At 44.8% G+C, this 12,535-nt stretch overlaps 1 protein-coding gene and 1 pseudogene across 2 annotated transcripts in view; both read right to left on the bottom strand.

Moving 5' to 3' along the window:
- Positions 1-10,409, bottom strand: part of IL6ST (interleukin 6 cytokine family signal transducer) — a 47,446-nt gene extending 37,037 nt beyond the window's left edge. For both annotated transcript variants that reach the window (XM_045285006.1, XM_004703610.3), the window contains exon 1: positions 10,309-10,409. The gene's annotated coding sequence lies outside the window, so the exon portion shown is untranslated. The remainder of the gene's footprint in view (positions 1-10,308) is intronic.
- On the bottom strand, positions 3,693-5,730 carry LOC101646357 (annotated as a pseudogene).
- Positions 10,410-12,535: the final 2,126 nt, after the last annotated feature.

The raw sequence follows: 12,535 nt of genomic DNA, 5'->3' as shown, positions 1-12,535 counted from the left end.
CTGACACCAAAAGTTCCTCCCATGGCACTCTAGTTCTGTGACTTCAGTTCCATGATTCATTGAAATGGCTACACAGAACTCACAGAAAACACCCATGATTATGGACTTTATTAAGGAAGTTAACAGGTTATAATTCAGTTGAGAGATTATCAGGATTTTGGCTGTAGCTAAGTGGCTACAGTTTGGGCACTCAACTTTTAGTTTTTCAGTCAGAATTGTATGACCTGATCCAATTGAGATGTCTGTGGTGTTGGCTGGTTTCTGCTGTATTTCTGTAGTGGCCAGTCCTCTTCAAGTAAGGCAAATTTAGCAGGACTTGCACTGCTGTGACAGGGGGTCCTTTCAAATGGATGCCTTATCCTTCTTTTTTTGTCTCGAATTAGATACTGTACAGTATTACAAGTTCGTGTAGGTTTATGATAGTGTAAAATAATTTTGAAATCTATGCAGTTTTAAACATGAAACATATTTTCCATTAACTTTGAAAAGATACTGCTATCCACCCCCATAGAATCATTTATGACTTTAAATCATTTTAAGTCCCCCCACCCCACAATGGTAACAAAATCACTGACTCAGTACATATGGGGGGTGTGTGTGGAGGAGGAGGGATGGTTCAAAAGGTTTGTGCACAAAATGATCTTTTAATTGAAGCCTCCATGTATCCTATAGGCAGGGGCTGAGTAACCCCTGCCGGCTTCCCTCTCCTCTCGCCTTGTCCCTGCACCGTCTGAGCTTCCGTGAGGAACCCGGACTACCCTGGGAGCACGGCTCACCTCCTTAGTCAAAAGGTTCACAAGGGCGGGGGGGATTGCGGTTCTCCCCTGGGGGGGTGGGGACCACTTATGGAAAGCCCACCAATCTGTGCCTGGTGTGGGGCCAGCCACTGTGAATCTGCAGTGTGGGTGGAACGCTGACACCCACGGGCTCTTTTTCCATTTTTCCCTCCCTTCTTTTTGGCTTTTTATTTTTTAATTAATTTTGTATATCTGATCACATCTTCTACACAGTAAAATTAATGAAAAAAATAAAACATACTAACAAAGTTACCCAATCTAGAGAGACAGTAACTAGAACAATAGTTATGGTAGAGGGGCTGGAGAACAATGGGGAGCTAATAATAATGGGTACAAGAATGAAGAAAATGTTCTAAAACTGATTGTGGTCATAACTGTGTATTTCCCCTCTATTTAAACCATTGAATTGTATTGTATATAAACTACACTGCAAACGAAATTTTTTTAAAAAGAAAAGTATTTTGAGATTTTGAAAAAAAAATTTAAGTATAAAGAACAAATTAAAATTAAGTATAATTCTATTTCTTTAAAAAAATACAACGATACAATCAGTAAAAAAATATTTCCCCCAAATGTCACTTGCCAATAACAAATCTAATGTTATCCAGGGACAACTGATTCACACACTACAATCTACCCTTGAATCTCTCATGTCAACAACAGAGCAGTACATTATAATTTGGGGGACATGCCAGTGTTTGCCCTGGGCTCCCCACCCCAGACCACCGGTTTGTCCAATAATCTGTGCAGGGAAGCCAGGCAAGCAAGGACGAGGGCTCTGGGTAATGCTCAGCCCCAGGTTAAGATATTATCTGGGGTTTCTCCTTCCCATGGGTCTGAAACTGGTGGCCAAATGAGCACAGAAGTTACTCCTATACTTGTGATCTCCTGTCAAGCAATGTAGAGGGTTGTTCGTGCCCTCGTCCCCCCCTCCCCCAAGTCTTCTCTATACCTTTTCCCATTTATTTTTATAGTGAGAGACTTGGATGATTGCAGTGGGGATTGGGGGTAGGGGTAGGGGTGATGCACAAGGAGTGCCTGTTACTACTGGGTTTGCAAGTGTCTCCAGGACTTTTTGGTGTGGAACATGCCAGATTCCCGAGCAGAGCTGTAGAATCTGAAGCACAGTTGGAAGAGTTTACTTTGGGTGTGGTTGGGGAGAAGAGGACGGAGGGCGAAGTGGTGTGGCTGTCCATGAAACAGCACATCTGAAGGACAACAGCTGTGTACAAGGCTAGAGAGAAGGCTAGAAATGCTTAGTTTGAGTAAAGAGAAAGTAACCTTTTAGAGAGAGTCAGCAGGTTCATTTTATTGTGCTGAAGGAAGGCAGCTCCTGCTCAGGATGTGTACCCATGTAGCTTTAAAAGCTGTAATCTATACTCCAGTGGCGTTTCAGCAGAGGGAGCTCTTCCTCCAAGACAGGTTAGCTAGCTTAGGTCGCATCAGGTCTCAAATTAAATAGCATGAAAGAGCCGGAAGCCATTATAACAATCCCAAGTGCTCCTCAAACATTTCATATGGCTCCCTGCACTTCTTGAGTTTCTCTTATCTCCTGGTTTCCCTGTAACCCTATCATGGTCACATGGTTACAGGGTTGAACTCTTTCCTAAACCCACTCACCTGTCTCCCATACTGCATTCTCTCCCAAAATAAAGTATATGGCTGCTACTCTTCCTTTGGGATACCAGTTTCTTTAGAGACACAAGACTTCAACCATCAGCTGAAACAAGAATTCTGTCTAGGACTTTTCCTGTAATTCCAGCTGTCTGTTATCTTCCTGGATATGCTGCCTGACAGAAACGCAACAGATCAAAAAACTATCCACACAATCACGAACCTTCATGTACAAAAATGCACACACGATACTTCTTAATCAGAACACTCCCTACACCCCACTGCCACCCTCCTCTAAAGGAACTCACTCTCTTGAACTACCTGCGTCAACTAGGTCCATCTTTGACCCTTTCTATTGCATTCTATCTTTTCTCAGTCAAATTTTATTCAGTCTTTTTTAGTAATCTTTCTCACCTGTCTCTTCGTTCCTATCCTGTACTCTCACGGAGTCCTTCACTACGTGCCTTTCTGATTCCAATCTCTCCTTCCCCCACATCATTCTGGACATTGTTGGTGAATAAATCACTTGGAAACAATACTTTAAAACCTACCATCTTTTTCCTCAAAGAATTTGAACAGGTTGGTAATCACAAACAGTTTAGGTATTCAAGGTCTAAACTTCTGGCCTTAACTTATCTGTCCAATATAGCTTCTCTAATATTCAAGCTTCATGTTCCCCTGAAAATATCCTTTCTATAAGTGGTAATTACCACTGAACTTTGAGCAAATGATTGGATTTCTACTCCCATCATTCTGAAAAAAATTTTTTTGAATGGGAAATAATTTTAATCAAAGAATTGTACATTTTCTTCCCACAACCCTGCTTTGTAATAGGAAATGACATTGAGATCCATTTCACTATGGACAAAATACTATAAAATATTTATAAGAAAATATTAAAAATAACTCAAACACAAGAGCCAAGATGGTGTGAGATAAACTGATTTCACAGAGATTTTGCTCACAGTACCCACAGCCCACAGAAGAGAGTCAGACCAGGAAGTAAGCCTCCCCTGATCACACACTTCCAAAGAAATGAAGGGAAAGAAACAGGATGAAAAGGCAATGGGTGCTAGCAGCACTGTTCCAATAACCAAAAAAATTTTTTTAATGAAATTCTCTTTCTTCTCTGCAAATAAATTCTGACCGAGGATAAATTTTAGGACATACCTTCATTGAAACTAGAAAATACCCTGACAACTGCAGTAGATTGTTCACCTAAGAGCTCTTTCTCCATGAACCACTGGTGTGAACAGAAGTTGGTTCTGGCATCTAAAGCTGTCACAGTAGCCCTTCCATCTCTTTCTGGAAAGCTTCATATACATCATTCTTAGTGTGTACTGAAACAGGAAGGGAAGGACTGGATTTGGGGACTGCTTTGGCCAGAGGTACAGCAGAATCACCCTCTGACTTCCTTTGGGGAGCGGCAATAGCCCCTTTGTTCTCCCGATGTACTCTCAGTGCTGTGGGCCCAAATCGAGCAATCTCCGCTTTGTGATTGGTGATCTGTGGCTTGGCACTGATGGTTGCGGTCACTTTCTCCTTGATGGGGGCTGCACTTGTATCATCTGCCTTGGGTCGCTGAATCAAGTTGTGTGGGGCACTCAAAACCCCAGGGTTTGGCAAGGAAGCTGGTAGGAAAAGCCCATATGGGGCAGGTCCAAGTGGAGGCGCCAAAGGTGAGTGCATCATGACAGGATGAGGTAGAGGGATACCTGGAGGTACAAGGGGAGGTATCCTTGTGGGGGTCCTGGAGGAGGAGGGCCTGGAGAGGGGCCCAGAGGTCACCCCAGGGGTGGTCCTAGAGGTAAAAGTCAGGGTAAAGGCCCTCAAAGTCCTGGCATTCCACATGGTCTCAGGAATGGAGGAGCTCCTGGTGGTGGTCCAGGTGGTCATAAAGGTGGAGTGGTGGACCAAGAGGTGGTGGTCCTGGCATGGGAGGTGCTTGCATCTGAGAAGGAGGAGCAGACTGTGGAAGCTCCTGCTGCTGTTAAAATCCAGTAGATGTGCCATCAGAAAGAGATTCCTCTTTATGTTGCTTTTAAGATGGTTTATCGGCTTAAGAATTATCATCTGTAAATTCCTCTACTTCTTGTCCCTCCTCAAGGATTTCCTGACCTGCCATTTGAAATACAGCTTGAAGAAGAGTCAGCTTCTTCATGTTCTTTTTCTCCCTTGATTTTCCAGGCAAATCTGCAAATAGTACACTCAGACCTAACTATTTTTCTTCATTGTTGTCTCTTTATTATCCCGGTGCAGATTCATCCTCCTCGCTTTCTCCATCAGAGCTGATGGTGTTGCTGTCATCAGTGCTGTCATCATGCTTATCTTGTCCATGTCCGCAGGACAGCCATTGTCTTCACTAGTGCCAGAAACATCATTATGGCCTCAAGCAAGTTCAGGACCATATAACAAATCTTTGTCTTGTCTCCCAGGAGGAAGATCTAGAGCAGGGGTGTCAAACTGTGGCCCCCCCGAGGTAATGTTTTGTGGCCCACAATGCTCTGAAATAAAATGTAATGAGGGAATTATGTGTACAGTATTGCCTTGATCTCCCCTAAGCACTATTTTCTTCATACAATTTTTTCTATTTTCATTTTATTTCAGAGCATCATGGGATACAAAAAATTACCTCGGAGACTGCATGTGGCCCAGTTTGACACCCTTGATCTAGAGCAAAGCCCACTTTACAGCCATTCATCTGAAAAACTTGAGGAGATCAAGGTGGTTTTCTGCCAGGGGGAAAACATGGAACAGCGAGTCCAAGAAGAGGAAGTATAGACACGGACTGAGTTGGGAGGTCCATGGGCTCAAGTCTTCTGAAAGATGGAGAGTGGCTGAGCACCAGGAAGTGGAATGTCCTGAATCAAGATGTTGGCAGGCGCATGCGGCTTATCTGGCAAAGGAATACTCTCAACTTCCACAAGTTGAGCATTCTTAACAGCATCAAAATATTGGCTAACTTGAGCCCTCTTCTGTTCATATTCTACTTCTAGCTTCCTCAATTCTTTGTAAATATCTGGATTGTCTTTTTTATAGAGCCCTATAACACGTTAAAAGGTTTCACGTAGCTTTGTATGCTTGTCTTTGAACACCTTCTCATGTAACTATGGCTGTTGCGCTGGATTAAACTCCATTTTGTCTCATTTCTCCATGTCCCGGATAATGTTTGGGATCCTTCATCTTCAAAACTGCAATTGTACCATCATGTGCTGTTTTTGTTCTTTTTCAATTCTCTCTTCTGGGCTTCCTTTCCAGCTTGGTCTGTGAGATTCATAAATTTTCTACTCTTGGTGGATGATGTACATCTCCACTGCATGATGACAATCTGTATGGTTTACTTAAGAAACAAAACACTTCTGCTGGGCTCCCAGTACTGACAGAAATGGGGCAGGGATGATTCCCAGTTTCTTTTGCTACGAAGGGGCCTTCACCATTGCCTGCTGGTCAGCCGCGCCGCCACCGCCATCTTGAAACCTTGCACCACTCCGCCATAGTTTCTGAAATTTTTTTTGTAGTTTCCCAATTGCGAAGTACGTAAGTAAGCTCCCCACATGGACTCATCGAGCCATTCACAATTTGGTCTCACCTTTCATTTGTCCTTACTACTTCTCTCGACAGATTCTATGCAAAAGGCACAGCAAACTAGACTTTCTCTTACACACTGGTTCTTTTGGAGTTTGTGCTTCTATATTCCACTCAGTGCTTTTTCCCGACCCTGCTGACCTATGAAGAACCAGATGACACATTATCTCTTCTATGGATGTTACATATTATAGGAGGCATAATGGTTATGGCCTTGGGCTCCTAATTGCAAGGCCAGCAGTTTGAAACCACCAGCTGTTCTATGGGAGAAAGATGAGGCTTTCTACTTCCATAACGAGTTAGTCTTGGAAGCTCTACTCTGGTTCCAAAGGGTCATCATGAGTTGGAATCAATAATACCAGTGGATTTTTTTCCTTTTCTCAAATAAATGTCGAGTCCTGCTGGCATAGTGTGCTATACTTTGGGCTGCTAATGCAAGGTCAGCAGTTTGAACCCACTAGCCACTGTGGGAAGAAAGATGAGGCTTTCTGCTCCTGTAAGATATATAGCCTCAGAACATGCACAGAGACATTCCTACTCTGTCCTATAGAGTCATTATGAGTCAATATCAACTCAATAGCAATGAGTCTTTGTTCTCTAGGAACGTAAAAGGAGATAGCTGTCTAACAGGATTCTTAACCCTGCACTGTAATGACTTGTTCATATGTCTATATCATCAGGGTCTAACATGCCCTATGAAGGCACATCCAAACCTAAAACTAATCCCACTGCCAGAGCTGATTCCAATTTATAGCCCCCTATAGGGTTTCTGTAAATCCCTTTGAAAGCAGACTGCCTCATCCTTTTCCTGCAGAGCAGCTGGTGGAGCTGCTCCTTTCAATAAGTAGTCCAAAGCATATCCTACATTACCACCAGGGCTCCAAGCAGACACTTACAGCGGATTTGTAAGACCTTCAACTATGACCATATTATTCTTCTGAAGAGGAAGTACGTACCATGGTTTAGAGAACAGAGTCTGAAGCTAGACTAAGTATGTTTGCTTGCTCCCAACGCTTCTAAGCCATGTGGCACTGAACAAGCTAATTCACCTCTGTGCCTCAGTGTTCCATGTGTAAAAAGCATTGCACAATTACTACCTTGTAAGATAAGACTTAAATGAACTAATATGGGCCAAGTGCTGAGAAGAGTGACTGTCACAAAATAAGCATCACATTGTGCATTAATTAACTATTTTAATATGCCTTTTCCACATGCTAATTCTCTATCTGGAATGGGCTACCTTCATTTTTCCACCAATCCAAATCTTACTTGGGTGTCAAAGCTTACCCGATAAACTTTTTAATCATTCCAATCTATAAATAAATTATTGATCTCTAATTTAAAATTCTATAGCACTTTTCTGCATCACTCTGGAAAAAAAAAACCAACCCAAACCAAATTCACTGCCATCGTCGAGTGGATTCTAACTCATAGGGATCCTATAGCACAGGGTAGAACTGCCCCAATGAGTTTCAGAGACTCTTCACTCTTTACAGGAGTAGAAAGCCTTATCTTTTTCCTGTGGCACCACTGGTGGTTAGCCACCCAATGTGTAACTCGCTATACCACCACTCCTCGCACCCCAGGAGTGGAGTGCATCCTTTGGAGTTGGGGTGCCTATACTGAGAAACAACTAGATCTAGATCAGTGATTCCCAACCTTGCTAATGCCACAGCCCTTTAATCCAGTTCCTCATGTGTGGTAACCCCCAACCATAAAATTATTTTTGTTGCTCCTTCATAACTGTAATTTTGCCACTGTTGTGAATCGGGCAACCCCTATGAAAGGGTCATTTGACCCTCAAAGGGGTTGCGATCCACAAGTTGAGAACTGCTGATCTAGAGGAAGATTAATGCCAAGACACATGGAGATCTCAAAGGAACGCTGGGCCTACAGATGTTGAAAGGAGACAAGTATTGCTCGCTCCCCGGTGCCAACCAAGGAAGCCTTCCCCTAGAGCTGGCGCTCTGACTTCTGAAGTTTAGCCCCCTGAACTGTGAGAGAATAATTTTCTGTTAAAGCCAAACAAATATACGGTAATTAAATAGCTTTGTCCTTTCTCACGTAAATGTTTGTCAACCCCATTTCTCTACTCGCTGAGGGTTCTGATGACATTTCATGCATCTTTGTAAGTTCCTACAGCCAGTGGTTATGTGCTTGGTATTTGCCATGTAAAATAATGAAAATGTAGAAACCTCAATTCTGATCATCCTGCCTTTGCATTCAAAGAAATGGAGATGCTTCTCTAGGCACCAAGCTGCAAAAATCTTATGTTAGGGAATTCTCTCATTACAGTGAGGAACACTTAGTATGTTGGGCTGCTAACCACATGATGAATGGTTTGAAACCACCCGGTGCTCCGTGGGAGAAAGATGAAGCTTTCTGCTCCCTTAAATATTTACAGTCTTGGAACTACACAAGGCAGTTTCCCTGCCCTAGAAGACAGCGATGAGTTGGAACTGACTCAATGGCAATGAGTTGTTGTTTTCTTACAGTTCCAAAGCAAACTGTAGCAGTGGATTATCTATGAAAAAGGTGTCCAGGTGCAACAGAAAGTGGGTGAAGGGAGATGTCGGACAGTGTAAGATATGACAGAATAATAATAATTTATAAATTATCAAGGGTTCATGAGGGAGAACGGAGTGGGGAGTGAGGGGGAAAATGAGGAGCTGATATTAAGGGCTCAAGAAGAAAGCAAATGTTTTGAGAAAGATGATGGTAACAAATGTACAAATACGCTTGACACAATGAATGGATGTTTGGATTGTAATAAGAGTTGTAAAAAACCCCAATAAAATGATTTAAAAAGAAAAAGGTGTCCACTTGACAAAATAATTATTTTGTCACACAGATCTAGATTTCACAGGGACCCCAAGTCTCAGTTTCTGATTCTATAAATTGGACATGGTAGCCTCTATTACACAGGTACATGCCCATCAAAGTTCACTCCAACTGAAGTGCAAATTTCCTTGGAAAGATTTAGATAGACTGTAAACACTGCAATTTATAAATAAGACCACAGCACACTGTGAATGCTGTACGATCATAGCTGACAGTATTTATAATGAGCTTACCAATTTTCTTACTGATACATACACTTTTCTTAGTGATAAGAAATTGAAAGGAAGACTTCAGATGAGGGGAAAATGTTACTGCAGGGTTTGGGTATTTTCTCTTTCCTATTCAAATTTCCTCCAAAGAAATGCATTTTAAAAAGCTCAAAGTTTTAACTCAACATCAAGTTGGTCCTCCATCTCTAAAACTCTACAATAATTCAAATATGCCTTCAAGAAATTAACATGCATTCACAAAATTAAGAATTAGTAACCCCAACAGCTGCGCTAATGATCCGAGTACCTTCAAAGGAATAGCTGACCTAACTTGCAATTGGCAGTCACATCCAGTCTGCAGGGTTTCTGTGCAGCCCTGACAAGAACAAAGTCTCAGGCTTTTGGAGGGCTCATCTAGGGAGCTTAGGAAGTATTTTACAGCAAGCAATGCGATTGTTGAAACGCTCAACGCTACACAAAATCAACCCAAATTAGGCTCCTCCTTCTTGAGGGGGAAAAAAAGACAAGAATCAGTTACACGTGTGTAACTTTTTCACCTGGGTTATTTTCCAGCTTGGTGGAAGATAAATGCCCTCCATTCGCTGAAAGAAGGCCTTGCTGCTTGGAAGAACCTTTAAACTTAGGGGCGGGTGGTGGCGAGAGGGAGTGAGAGATTGATTTTGATTTTAAAGACAGGCGGATTTGTAGCTTTGGGTCACAGCCGTGTGGGACTAGTTAGGAATGACCGTGACATTGGGGGAAAGAAACGTCGGTTAATAATGGTCATAAACACTGTAAACTTACAACCACGTTGAAATGCCACATTATAAGGCTGAAAAGATGGTTTGGGGACGGGAGGAGCCCACGGCAGTGAGCTTGTGTTGAGCTTGTCCCTAACCTCGGGTGGAAACTGAAGAATCCTGCGCGGCGCTCGAAAATTAAAGAGGTGGGGGGGCCGAGGGATACAGGGGGGCCTTGGTAATCTAGTGGGTGTTCTGGGTGGGGGGCTGAAAAGACGGGTGTGGGTGCGTGCGCGTGCCCAAAGGTATGTACTCCGGGTGGAGAAACGGCGGTGACAAAGTTGGGGGAAGTAGGATTCCGAGGTCTGAGAGCAGGGAGGGGAAGGAATGCGGGGGTTTCCAGGTTGAGGCCGGCAGTCTGGGCGCCCCTTTCTCGGGGAGCGTGGCGCGCTCGCCCGTCCTCCCGGACGAGCCGGGATCCTCCCGCTACGCGGCTCCTCACCCGCCCCGGGCCCTCCTCACCTCAGGCCGCGGCGCCTCGGTCCTCCGCTCCGCCACGGCGCACGTCCCTCCCAGCACCAGGCCGCGCTGGAACCGTCGGCCTGGCGGCACGGCGGCCCGACCCCGCAGCGCCCGGGAGCTTCGGCCGCGACTCTGAGCGCCTCACCCGCTCCCGCTCACACCGAACCCCTTCCCGAGGACGCCCGACACGGGGCGCCTCTCGCCGCCCGGCCAGGGGCCCTTCTAGTCCCTCCCCGCCGCGCCCGCCCCCGGGTGCGGGGCCTGCGCGCTGATTGGCCCTTGCGGGACTCAACGCAGGCCACCATTGGTCCAGCGGCTACTCGACTAGGAGTGGGCGGGGCGCCAAGGGGCTGCGATTCCCGTAACGCAGCTCCCGGCGTCCGGGATTCCGGTGGTTGTGCTGTGTCGCCGCTCCCAGACGATAGCGAAGGGTTCCCCCACCTCCCCTCTGCTGGCGGGGGGACCGGAGTGTTTCACTTTTCGTGGAATCAAGGGACCGTGAGCGGAGGACTGGGTGCTGCCTGCCTATTCCGCCCTCCTCGCTCTCCGCGGCCGCGTGCCAAGTTCCTCGGCCTTTCCAGAGGCACCAGGATTGCTGCTAGGAAACACCGGGCCGCCGCCCGTCCCCTCTGGGGACCTGAGAGGCGTGGGAGCGCCTTGGGGAAAGTAGAGGACTTGGTGACCATGACCCCACATGAGTCTGCCCCAGATGATGACAGCGGCAGAGACTTGGTCCAAGTCTCCTGTACATGAATGTTTTTTTGTGTGTGTACACACACACACACACACACACACACACACACACACATGCATATTGAAATTGAGAGTGATTAAATTAGTGAAATCCAGAGCTGTTGATCCACCAAGCAACGAGATTTTCTTTGCACTGTATGCCTCTCAAACCTGTGATAAAGATAGAGTGAAAAATACTTCTATTGCAATTCAGCAATCCCCACTCCAAAACCTGTGAAATAAACCTGACTCACTTTGGTGTATATACCTGTATTCACTGTCATGGCAACCCTGCAGGACAGAGTTGTCAGCTGCCTTCCAGAGCATTTAACTCACAGCCAAACGCTGTCAGATCCTGCACCATCCTCACTATTGTTCTTGTGTTTGAACCCATGATTGCAGCCAGAGTAGAGCGGTGTTTTTGGCTTTCCCAGGCTGTACTTCTAGGAAAGAGCAGATTGTCTGAGGAGCTGATTGCCTCATCTGATGGAGCTGATGACCTTGGGGTTAGCAGCCCAACACAGTAACCCACAAGGTCATCGGGCTACACACACACACACACACACACACACACACAACACTATACTCACACATTTTTTCCTAAAAAATGACAAATGTTTAAAAAGGCCTATTTCCTCTGTGTGTGTGTGTGTGTGTGTGTGTGTGTGAAAGAAACACCCCAAAATAAGGTCTTTTGGAGAAAAGTTGCCGGCAATAATGATGTAATGAACTTGAAAAAAATTATGCCCATCAATGAACAGACAATTATAAGCTTCCTCATTACTGAGGATTCAGATAGATTGAAACAGATCAATTATTTTCTCTTGTTCGTCAATCAGATGATGTTAAGGACACAGTGTAATGGGGCTACTATGTGTCCAGAGAGCCCTGGTGGTATAATGGGTTACACATCGGGTTGCTAACCCCAAGATCTGCAGTTTGAAACTACCAGCAGCTCTGTGGGAGAAACATGGTGCTTTCTACTCTTGTAAAGAGTTACAGTCTTGGAAACAAACCCACAGGAGCAGTTCTGCTCGGCCCGTTAGAGTTGCGGTGAGTTGGAAACCACTTGATGGCAGTGAGTGAACAGGTGGCATGTCCGTTCAGAAAGGAGTCTTGGTGGTATGAAAAATGGTTTAAGAGTTAGGTTGCTCACAGCATGGTCAGCAGTTCAAACTCACTGATCCACGTGAGAAAAATGAGGGTATCACCGGCTGTAATGATGTACAGCCTCAGCACCACTAGGGAGAAGTTCTCCTCTGTCTGACAGGGTCACAGCTTCTAAACTGAGACAGTCTAGGAGGAAGGAAGCTGCCGTCCATTTCTTTAAAAAAAAAAGAAAAAAGCCATTGAAAATAAGGGAATACTCTACTAAATCAATCTGTATGCGGAGCAGATAATCCAAGAAGCTGGATTTATGAAGAAGAAGAAGAAGAAGAAGAAGAAGAAGAAGAAGAAGAAGAAGAAGAAGAAGAAGAAGAAGAAGAAGAAGAAG

This window comes from Echinops telfairi, unplaced genomic scaffold (assembly GCF_000313985.2).
Source record: "Echinops telfairi isolate 266 unplaced genomic scaffold, ASM31398v2 ScPeMD7_7469;HRSCAF=8507_1, whole genome shotgun sequence".
In the NCBI taxonomy this organism is placed as follows: Eukaryota; Metazoa; Chordata; class Mammalia; order Afrosoricida; family Tenrecidae; genus Echinops; species Echinops telfairi.
This window is presented reverse-complemented; position numbering and strand designations above follow the sequence as displayed.